The sequence below is a fragment of the Rosa chinensis genome, chromosome 6 (genome assembly GCF_002994745.2).
Source record: "Rosa chinensis cultivar Old Blush chromosome 6, RchiOBHm-V2, whole genome shotgun sequence".
Taxonomy (NCBI): domain Eukaryota; kingdom Viridiplantae; phylum Streptophyta; class Magnoliopsida; order Rosales; family Rosaceae; genus Rosa; species Rosa chinensis.
In genome coordinates this window covers 24,947,619-24,959,694 of record NC_037093.1, presented here as the reverse complement: position 1 = coordinate 24,959,694, position 12,076 = coordinate 24,947,619, and positions in this window count along the sequence as shown.

Sequence of the window (12,076 nt, the reverse complement as noted above, 5' to 3'; positions counted from 1 at the left end):
CTCATTTGGATGCACATAGCCCTGCCACCAAGCCTTACCACCTCCAACATAATCAAGTTGGCCGCCGCTTTGGACGCTACCACTACCATCAATCGACGGATCAAGACCAGATCCATCATCAGTGTCAACGGGACCATCAAACCAGATTTGATGGTGATCAAGGGTAGATCCCTCATCACCACCAAACCAGATCTCACCATCTTCACTCGGCCTCGATCGAGACAGCCGGTTGACCCACAAAGCAAAGTCATCAAGATCGACATCACCCTCGCCACCAAAACTCGAAACTACCACAAGAACATCGTCACCAAAAGCAACAAAGAAGAGAAGAATCAGCCAGAGAATGGCCATGGCCTCTATTGGCAAGCAATAAAGAAAGTCGAAGAAGCCGCCGCTGTAAAGGAGAGGTTTCTCAACCCTAGCAGAGAGACGGCTAGGTCATCAAAAAAATAAAAAATAATTGGTTATTTTGTCTGACTTATTCATTGGTTATAAATAATTGTATACTGTTAAATATCAAAACGGTCTTTGATCATAAATACGGTCAAACCGACCATTGGATCCAAGCTTTGGATATTATATGAACATGGTAAAATTCTGACCTACTGTCATATTCATTTCAATCTTTATCTATATGGCCAATTTAATCTACATTTATACACTTATATTTATTCATTATATTTTTCGAAGACTAGTTTAAAAGAGAGCAGATGCTAGACTGAACATTTTTACGCTGGTTGATTGAGCTCATCCGTATGAGAGTGTGGTCGTGTACCTCTTGAAAATCAGAGTCATAACACAGCCGTTATCAGCATTTTTGAAAAAAAATGATATTTTTATAATAACTTGAATGAAAGTTGACCGCCTTGATCGTGGCCGAAATGACAATGTACAAGGCCAATCTTTTTCACACTAAGCATAGTAGTGATATTACTGCATGGAGGATACACGGACAAAGTTGAATCCACCGATTTTCATTTTTCATTTCTCATATCGACTAAATATTGATATTTCTAGTAGGATTGTCTAACTTCTTCATTGGTTAAATAGAAATGTATGCCTTTCAAAATGAACATGGTGAACAAGAAAGAGACTGGTCAAATTGACCGTTGGATATGATGATTGATCGGGATTTTACATGCATATGGTAAAAATCTTAGCCACGTTCGTTCTCTATTTGACTCGATCCAACCTACTATACTCTTTTTTTTTTAGAACGAACCTACTATTCATTAATTTATACCCTTGTATTTATTCATTAGAATTTTTAACAAGCAATTTAATTCAAATGAGCTCCTAGGTTGAAATTTTGTACAATAATAGTGGAAGCTTCGACATTAAAACTTGTGGTCGCAAACTTTTTTGAAAATTGTTTTCTCAATGTTTTGTTAATATTTTAGAAAGAAAAAGTTTTTTTTTTTGGTTAAATAACCGTAATCAACGGTTCACTATCTCAATCAAGGCCTAAATGATGACAAACATGGCTAATTGTTTCACATGGTGCATATTACTATGTGCTGAATATATAAACAATGACAAATCTCTTTTATGTCATTATCGATGTTTCAAATCGCACGAAATCTCTACATGCCTACTAGTGTGGTCAGACTTTTTTACTACTTATATACAAACGTATATCTTCCAAGATAAACAACGTGAACAGAAAAGAAATTTGCTAATTTTTTTTGGATATATGGGGGCCAAAAGGCCCAAAGAACAAAGACAAAGAAAACAATTAGGAAGTAACAACTATATTCCTAGTTCTAACAGTTTCACACAAGTCATCAAGAGCAGCATTCACGACTTGACCGTTGGATGTGATCACTACGGGATAAAATGGCTAAGGTAAAAAAATTTGCTTAGATGTCGATCCACATTTGTCAACTATATTATATTAATTAAACTAAAATGCCCGTAACCAAAATTTTATTGAAGCAACATAGATTTCTAAAGAACGATTTTTTTTTAATTTTTTTTTTTGTTAAGAAGAGGTCGAGCAAGTAATGCGGTTATATAATTCTTTCTTTTTAATGATTGAAACAATAAAATTTTATTTCAGTAATTCTTTATTAACGGAAAAAAACAACAAACATAGAGTTTAAGGTGGAAGCAGCCCGAACCTACAAAGGGAAAATGATATTCAAAGTTAAATAAAATGTCCAATGAAAATATTTTTACTTCATATTTTTGTAATTAATATAGTTTGTTTATTTATGTAATTCGAAGTCTAAGTATCGTAGTTATTAAAAAAAAAAAGATGAACACAAAACACAATTAAGAAAATTGAAAAACTATTTAATGTAGTTTGTTTATATATGTATTTGGAGGTCTTTTTAAAATATTGTAATTTTGAAAAAATAATAATAATAAGACGAAGAAAGAAGAAGGTGAAAACGCGAGAAATATAGAATAAAATGAAAACATGAAAAAAAACACTCTGACGTTGTGGTGGTTCGAACCCGCATCAGAGAGTGCATAATTATGTGCCTCTACCGCTGTACCAATTGCTGCTAGCGAGAAATATTGCTTCCTTTCTATATATAAGTGTCAGCTCTCTCATTATCAGATTCCACCACGCCCAGAAATACCCAGAAAACCCAGAATTCATGTTTGTTTATTGTTCCTCTCTTCTTCGACGTCTTCCTTCAACTTGAAGGTCCACGGGACAAGTTAAAAGCTGCTCCGATCTGAATATCAGTGGGATTGGATTGGGATTCTTGTCATCGTCGCCTTGACCGCCGCCGGCTCCGACTAAGTCTGCGGCCCATGATAGCAATCCTGCCATAATTCACTCTCTCTGTGAATTTGAAGTGTTGGGGTTTTGAAATTGAAACAAGAAACAGAGCAATTCGTCCATTCCCAAAACATATTTGAGATCGCCGGTCGACTGTTCTACTCCCTCTCTCTCTCCTCTCTGTTGGTTTTGGCTTGAAACTTTCCATGGTTTTAAACCCTTTTGATAAATTTTACCTTCTTTACCTTTTTTTTTTTTTTGATTCAATCTCAGCAAAGTTAACATCTGTTAACCCTTTCAAAAAAAAAAAAAAACATCTGTTAACAAAAACTTTGTTTACATGGATGACTCAGATTACATAAATAACCGAGCCTATAAATGAATGGCTGAGATTATTTTTTAATATTAAAATATTCGTCAGTGCAAGTGCACGGACGGTGCATAGAATCCTCTTCCTTGAATTGTGGATAGATTGTTCTTCTTTCCAATAAGCTTAGTCTCTTAATTAGCTATTATTGTGTCTCAGGTACGTCAAGTTGACACTTCAATTTATTGAGGACTAACCAAATAAGAGACCAACAGTACGCCTTGTTTCTTGAATGTTTCATCCAAATAGTAAGTTTGAAACAGAAACTTCAAACATAAGCACACACGTGTTACCTTTGTACATGTATTGGTACTTCAATGCATGTATATGTATATAACCATATATGCACATATGAACTACAATATTGGTTGCTCTCAATGCTTCTTAAATTAGTTAAGTAGTTTACTATGTTAGAATTTGTCAAATCTTTTGGCTTAACCTCTGGACTTAGTGTAGCTCACTCACCTAAACTGGACTTCTGTATTTCCAGAATATGACCATGTGTGACTTGCTTTAGTTGATCCTAAGGCCTACTCAACTTTCTCTTATTCACCTTTTTGGGTCACTTTGGAAAGTACATTCGTTATTCCTGACTCAAAACCTCTCTTCAAGTTTGCATGGATGATCTGCTTTGATTTAATCAGCAAACAAGCTTGACATATATATTAATTTGCAAACGCGGAATCATCACTTTTATTAAGTAAGATCAGCGATGCATCTTTCACTGGATTTTTTATTTTGAGAAGAAAAAAAAAACTTTTGTACCTCCTGCTAAGATTTGAAGTATGATCACCCATGCATCTCTCTCTAAGTTTGTTTTTTTTGCATTGCAGTTATCAGTTTGCCATGGCAAAGAAACACAATGCGGTAAATGATATGCCAAAGGACTGAATTCATAATACAACTTTATCTGTTTGATTTTCGTAATACCTTGCATCAAATTCTTAATGTAGACAGAGCTCATCAAATCTTTGACCACATTCATTCTTATATGTCAATATGGCATTTCAAATCAGTTATTTGTATATACATTTGATCCTTCACTCCAATAGAATGATGACATGTATATTGCATTCTGATATATGTGAGAAATGAATCAGTAGTTTCATATTTGTGAGTTGATACAATTTAATAGCAGTGTTTCTTTATCTATTGGTACAAATCCGAATCCAATCTAGCTTCTATATCAATTTAGAAGCTAATACAGTAAAGTAGGTTCTTGACGCACATTGCATCAAGTTAATACAATAATCATGATTAATTATATAACCAAGTCATTTTGTTCTTTGCATGCATAATTAACATAAAATCTATATTTTTATTGTTTGATCTGATTATAAATCATATATATGCTATCTGCAGCTTCAGAAATCACACATTGCATCAACTATGTTATCATTTATTCACTATTACTCTACTTATGATATTGGACTTGGCTTATTTCTAATTTTTTGTGGCAGCCATGCAAATGAGATGACAAACGAGCTATTGCTTATCACAAAAGATGCATCAGATATGATCGAACAAACTGAGGATATATGCGAGAATTAATGCAAAATAGTTGGTTTGAACTGAAAACATAGACTATTTTTGCTAAGACCAACCATTTTTTGCAATTTGAACATAAAAAACTTTTTTGGATAGCATATCTTTTTTTAGAACCTGTAAAACAATATCATTTTCTGTTATATAATGTATCTAATGTTTGTAATTGCTATTTCATTAAGCTCAGTCATATGAATGATAAAATTCAAACATATAACAAACATACCCGCAGCATCACGCGGGCTTGGTACCTAGTTCATTCTAAAGGTTCCTATGTAAAGTCTATCTCCACAAAATCAGTCAAATAAAATATGTCATGATAGATTTCACAAATTAGTTTATAGTAAGAATCATACACCAACTCAAACAATAAGACAAAATACGAATTCAACATATTTGACCTAGCTGCTCTGCTAGGGTTTCTCGTTGACGTTCTATTCATAACAAAACTTTCAAAACCTATGGATCTCGCCATTGTTGGCCTGGTCCTAATCTCTGTGAGTACCATGCTTGGTGATGGAGGCGGTGTGTACATTGTTTGTTGGGTCGGGGACCCTTCGTTTTGCTGCTGGGGAAGAGTGGGCTTCACCTGCTATTTCTCACGGTGGATGGCAGACATTGGATCCGGTTTAGGCAGCTTAGCCTTTGCCGGATCAGCATTTCACTGAGTTGGTCTGGCTGCAGTTTCACGGGCCGAGGAAGTCATGGAACTTTGGCCGCAGTTGGTTAAGTCGCGAGCGGATCGATCTGCTGGTGATGATCGTAATCTTGATCGGATTGCAGGGAGGCTGTTGACGCCACCATTCTGTCCCGGTTGTGTGGTCACGAAGCCAAGAGTTCCGGGTGCAGTTGAAGGTAATCGGGTCGCTACGCTTTTGCTGGAGGAGTTGTCTGGCCTTACAAGTCGGCGGACAAGGATGGTCGTGGTGGCTTCCTCGTCAGTGGCCTGAGAAGCCGAATGACAACGATGCGGACTAGGGGTGGTACGGTGGTGGCCTGGAATCCTGTAGAGGGGGCTATGGGGTGCCCATAGCAGATCTCAGCTTTTGGGCCATCTGAGATTATCTTGGGATTGTGGGCTAGGCTCTACTTTCTAGGGTCTGGGTTGTTCTAGAATTGGAGGTGGAGGGTGAGGACTCACCCTTTACTTCCATTATTGCTTAATTTTTCCTAGATTGCAAAAATCAGTTGCTCTGAGGATCATTTTAATTTACTTGGTTTGGAGTTTTTAGGTTTTTGTTTGAAATAATAGTGCGTGAACTTCTAAAAGGTGGGGTGTACTAAGGGCATCCTGGGTCTTATTCTAATTTTCAGAATAGGTTTTAGGGTTCTCTACAGAACGATTCTTTCCGTCCATCCCTTAGGAGTGTTTCGTTTTTGTACTGCTTGCTGAATCTATCTAATCTTTGACCTATTTTCATAAATAAAAAAATAACCAACACAAATAGGAAAGAAGCATACAACTCGTAATTGTTTCAATTGGGTGACTAGTCACTGGTCATTGCAGTAGAACCTTCGAATTCCACTCTGTTACAAACCTATCAACAAAGCTCGAGGTGTCGAAATTCTTATAAACTCTAGGCATGCAAAGTTTCTCAAACATGGGATGCACTTCACATTCACACACACTGTTGCTAGCCTGTGTACTTGGCAATTTCTGACTTCTCTCTCGCGCCTCGTAATTAATTCCATAGCAATTGAACTCTGTCAGGTCCATCCATACACCACTTATTTTAGCCAAATCAGAACAGCGAGTATCAAAGTTCTCTCTTACATGTACATATCCATATTGCCATCGGCCTATCACTTTGCAGGGAGCTTGCTTCACGTACAAGAAAGAAAAATTGAATTAATGCAGAACTAAGCTAATTAACAAATGGCACCAAAAATCAAACTGAGGAGGCACGTGGATATAGTTCGTTGTATGCAATACATATTAATAATTAATAATGTCAACTACCAAACATCACCCAAAAAAAAAACTACCAAACATCACCAACGATGTAAACCATAGATTAATTACATTTTACCTTATGAATTATGGAGTGATTTTCAATCTTAGTTAGTTAATTCGCGAACTAACGAATTTTAAAAAAAATAAACATGTGTTTTCCGAATTGTTCTCAAAGATTCAGAAAAATTAGTCTTTTTTTGAACTCAACAAAATTATTCGCGAATACATATTATTTCCAAATTTTTCAATCGAAAAAAAACGACAAACATAAAAATAAAATATATATATATATATTTTTAATTAAAAAAGGTCAAGTTTAAAATTAATTTTGAATTTTAAACTTTTATATTAAAAAATTAGGGCTCTTGACCATTTCCCCAATTTGGGCCCAACAAATGCCTACTTCACTAAAAAATTTGTGTGCCCATGTACCCCATTTAAATGTAAAAAGACATGTTTGCCCTTCAAATAATTAAAAAGTCATTGGAGATTTTGCCGAACTCCGATCGGAGGTTGCCGCAGACTTTTAGTATCCCCTAATAAATAAATAAAATTATCGTGTATTATTGGGGGGGGGGGGGGGTAATAAAACAGAACGCCGGTCTCCGATCACCTGTCCGGGGGTTCCAAAAGAGGTCGCCAGAGACTTTTATTACCCCTCAATAAAATCCAATAAATTTTTATTGTGGGGCAATAAAAAGTTTATTGGGTATTATTGGGAGGCAATAAAATCGGACGCCAGACTCCAAGGACCAGATTCTGGCAGCTGGTGACTGATGAATGGAGTCCCGCGACCGATGATCGGAGGCCAACGAAGTCTCTCTCTCTCTCTCTCTTTGTGATAAAGAGAGCGAGGGAAAACTTGTCCCAAAAATCAACAAAAAACAATAAAAAAAAAAACTTAATTGGGTATTATGGAAAAAAAAAAAATGTAATTTGTTGGGTAAGTGGGCAATCCTATAAGATGTTTGGGTAAATGAGGTTAGTGTAGCTCAAATTTGCGTAAATGGACATTTTTCCAAAAAAGTATACAACCAATAGTATTATGGGGAAATGATCATTCACCTCACTTACCCAAACACTCTAAGAGATTGACTACTTAAACAACAAGTTAAGCTACATTTTTAACCCCACTTACTCAACTCTTTCTCCGTGGGCCTGTTTTCTTCAAATTTTTGAACTGCTTTGCCCTTTTTTAACTATCAAGGCTTCAAATCGTAACAGAACCTCATTTAGAGAGAGAAGCTCTGCCATTTTAGAGAGAGAGAGAGAGAGAGAGAGAGAGAGAGGAGCTGTGTGATTTCTAGAGAGAGACGCTCTGCTATTTTGACTCAGAGAAGATGTGCTATTTCTAGAGAAGAGACGTGCTGTGATTATCACCATGGATCTAGATCGAGCTCTTGTTTGTGTTCCTCCTTCATCGAAGTTCGATTCTTTTCTTCATTGATATCTAATTGTTTGATTTTGCTCAGTTTAATCTATTTGATTTGAATTTCTAGGTGTTTCTGTGTACATTGTGTTAGTTTTGAATTGCTATTTTAATTTCAAACTGATTTTGGTGATTCTAAGCTTCATGTTAAGTTTGAACTGATTTTTTTTGGCTTTGATCCTTGAATCGTTTCGTTGTGCAGTTATGTATTTGTTGATTTTGTTTGTTCTGAAACACTTCGATTTCATATTTTCTAGTTTTGATGAACTATTAGTTCTTTTATTGCTGAGAAATAATATTGAGTGTCAATGATTGCTGTTCAGAGCAATTTGTTACTATTTTTGAAATGTTTTTGTAGTTCTGACTATATTATTGGGGGGCAATAATGTGTCTTAATTGTTAATTCAGTCTCTATAATTATTGTTTAGTGATCTTTTCCTTTGTGTTCAGAGCAATTTGTTACAGTTTCTGAAGTGTTTTGGTTGTTTTGAATACATTATTAGGGGGCAATAATCTATCTATTGGGGGGAATAATGTGTCTTAATTGTTAATTCAGTCTCTATAATTATTGTTTAGTGATCTTTTCCTTTGTGTTCAGAGCAATTTGTTACAGTTTCTGAAGTGTTTTGGTTGTTTTGAATACATTATTAGGGGGCAATAATCTATCTATTGGGGGGAATAATGTGTCTTAATTGTTTTGAATACATTCTTAGTTGTTGTTCAATGATCTTTGCCTTTGTGTTTAAGAGTAATTTGTTATTGCTTCTAATGATTTGATAGTTCTGACTATGTTATTGGGGCGCAATAATCCGTATATTGGGGGGGGGGGGGGGGGGCAATAATCTCTCTATAGGGGGAAATAATAGCTTTGTTTTGTTATTTTTTGCAGGAATATGGGTCATGCTTTGGTTTGCTAGGTGCATTTATTCTGGCAAAGGTTATTTGATTCCTCTGAATCAATGTATGACCTATTCTGACTTGTATGAAGACATTTTTCATAGGTTCCAGTTTTTGTCAAGTGATGTTAATGAGCTTCAGTATTTACTTCCTGGTTGTGAAGTTTGTTTTCTTCATTTCGATCGTGATTTCCAGATACTGTTATGTGGTGCTAGGGTATAGAAGTTAGATTGTGTTGAGATTTCTATTTCAAAGATTGGTGGAAGTTGCAACAAAAAGTGTTCAGTGGATAGTTGTTTGGGGGTTCTTTGATGAAGATGATTATTTGGGTGAGGCATTTAAGACTGAAGTTCACAAGTCGTATTTGTTTGATGAGTGGAGTTTATATATTCATCATATTGTACAGTTTTTTTTTGGGGGGGGGGGGGGCAATAATTGTTTATATTCAGGCTCATTGAAATATTTTTCTCTTGAGATTGATTGATATTGACTTTTACTTTGATTTCTATTACTTTTTGAGAAATGGATTAAATTTTGAACAAGATTGAGTTTGCACTGACTGCTTATAAGAGGTTTATTGGGAGTCAATAAAATCTCTATTGCCCCCCCCCCCCCCCCCCCCCCAAATAAACCTGATTGTTTGGGGACTTAAATTCACCAAATATTGAATTTGAATATCTATACTTTTGCAAACTAATTTAAAACTCAAATGAGTTACTTCTAACCATCTTTATAAAGATTATTGGGGGCCAATAAACTTTTTATGAGCCCCCAATAAACCTGATTATTTTGGGGAATGAATCTATCAGCAACTTTTTGAAAAGAACGTGTAATAATTTGAAGGCAACATAAGTATATCATATCATCCAAATCATGTCATTTCACCATAATTGGAAAATAAGTTCAATACAAGAATGTACAATCTCTACTTTTGGAATCCTCAAGTTAAATTCCTACTTTCAAAATTGTTAATGCTCAAAATACCGCCACTAGGTGTCGGTTTCCGTTATATTCCGATATATGATGAGTTATTGTGAAATCCCACTATCTATTAAGAGAAATACAATGGCATCAAGAGGGGAGATCGCGGTTGGCGGTCTTCGCTCTTTCGATGCTAAAGTTAGACAATGTATTTATATTGACAAAGTAGCAGTTGATAGCTATTAAATGCGTAATTAGTGAAGATAGAGAAGTGGACCTCTTAAAGGTGATTTAGTGAGTTGCCTCACACTTGTTTTCGATGTGGGACTTATATGTTTCAGTCTGATGAGTTTTGGTTCTTTTTGCCGAGATGACTTTGGGTGGCGCGTGTTGGCGCGTTGAGGCATGTTTTGGCCTGAAACTGGTTTGTCGGTGAAGGTTATCTTGATGTGTTTCCAAAGATCACACCTTGACCAATCCGACAAAGTGATATGGTCTGGTGTGAGTGCTGATTATGGTCGGCAGATGTCATGTATGTACAAAAATAAAGATCCTACTTTACAGTACATTTGAAGTTAGATATCATGTTCAGGATTTCAGTCTTCACTTTCTCCAATCTCCATCAAGAGTCATGATTTTCTTTAGAATTCTTTTCCTCATGCTATCCCCATCTTCCTTGCTTGGCTCCTCTTTGAAATCACTCAACAGGTTGAATCTTGGTCTTGCCATTCTGCCACAAACAAAACCAAAATGATTATTTCTGTATATTTCCCCTCAATAAACCATCTTAGACTTTCAAAATCAAATTTTCTAACATTATTGATCCCCAATAAAGACATTGTTGAGGGGCAATAATCTGTCTATTGCCCCCCAATAGACCACCAAATAAACTCCATTTTCAATCAATAACAGATTAGTGTACTTTAATAAATACAAAGCAACAAAAGACTTTTCAAAGCCCTAATTTCAGTGATTAATGAACCACAGTTAAGACATAATTGGGGGCTAATCTGTCTATTGCCCCCTAATAGACTAGCAAAAAAATCACCACTTTCTATCATTCATAGATTATTGTACTTTAGTAAACTCAAAACAACATAAGACATTTCAAAGCCCTAATTTCAGTGATTAATGAACCACAGTTAAGAAATTATTGGGGGGCAATAATCTATCTATTTCCCCCTAATAGACCATCAAAAATACACTCCATTTTCAATCAATAACAGATTAGTGTACTTTAATAAATAGTGCAGTGATTATTGCCCCCAATAATATGTCTATTGGGGGCAATAACCTTTTTTTTTTTTTGGGTTTCGACTCCACAATAGGCTTTCAATGAGTCTTCATTTTCACTAATTAACAGTTTATAATAAAAAAACAACATTCACAACAGTATTTCAAACGTATGAACCAGAAACCCTAGATTTCACAGATTTTCACACATGCAAAGTCTATTTCACAGATATGAACCAAATTTAAGCTATTAATACGTTTAAATCGAAGATTTATGTAATCAATTTTGCAGAAAACTTGAAATTTTGAAAAACGGATTGAAAATTCAATTTTTAGCTCTTTCAATATTTTCAAAGTCGGAGAAAATACAACCAGTGCCAGACCTTGAATCTTAATCTCCGGTATTCAGTGAGTATCGTGGTCGTTTACCCAGAGAGAGAGAGAGAGAGAGAGAGAGAGAGAGAGAGAGAGAGAGAGAGAGATGGAGGGAGAGTTTGAAACGGTTTTGACTTTTGAGAGAAAGAGAAAACTGTAAAGGTAAAGTGAATCGAGTCGTGCTGTTAGTCGGTAGGGGGTAGTGGCACAGTTTGTAATTTGTTTGTTTTTAGAGCCCAGAATCGTTGTTGCACTGTTAGTTTGGGTAAGTGGGCACAAATATCTCTTGGTGGAGTGTTTGGGTTCCTGTTGGGTCTAATTTAGGTAACTAGTCACGGCCCCTAGTATTATTTACAATTTTCTTATATTAAATAACTTAGATCTATTGAAGTTTTGTATATCCAAATGGTAATATTAGAAAAAAGTTATGATTCACCTTGATTTTTCTTCAAAATTTATGTCTTAGAAGTCATATATATAACTACGTATTAGTATTAAAAATAACACATATCAATCCGCTTTTTTACATTTGTATTTTTCATTACATTTCGTTTTACACATGTATGTATCGAATTTTATAATTTGCCGTTTCTTTATTTTATAGCCGAATTTTTCAAAGTA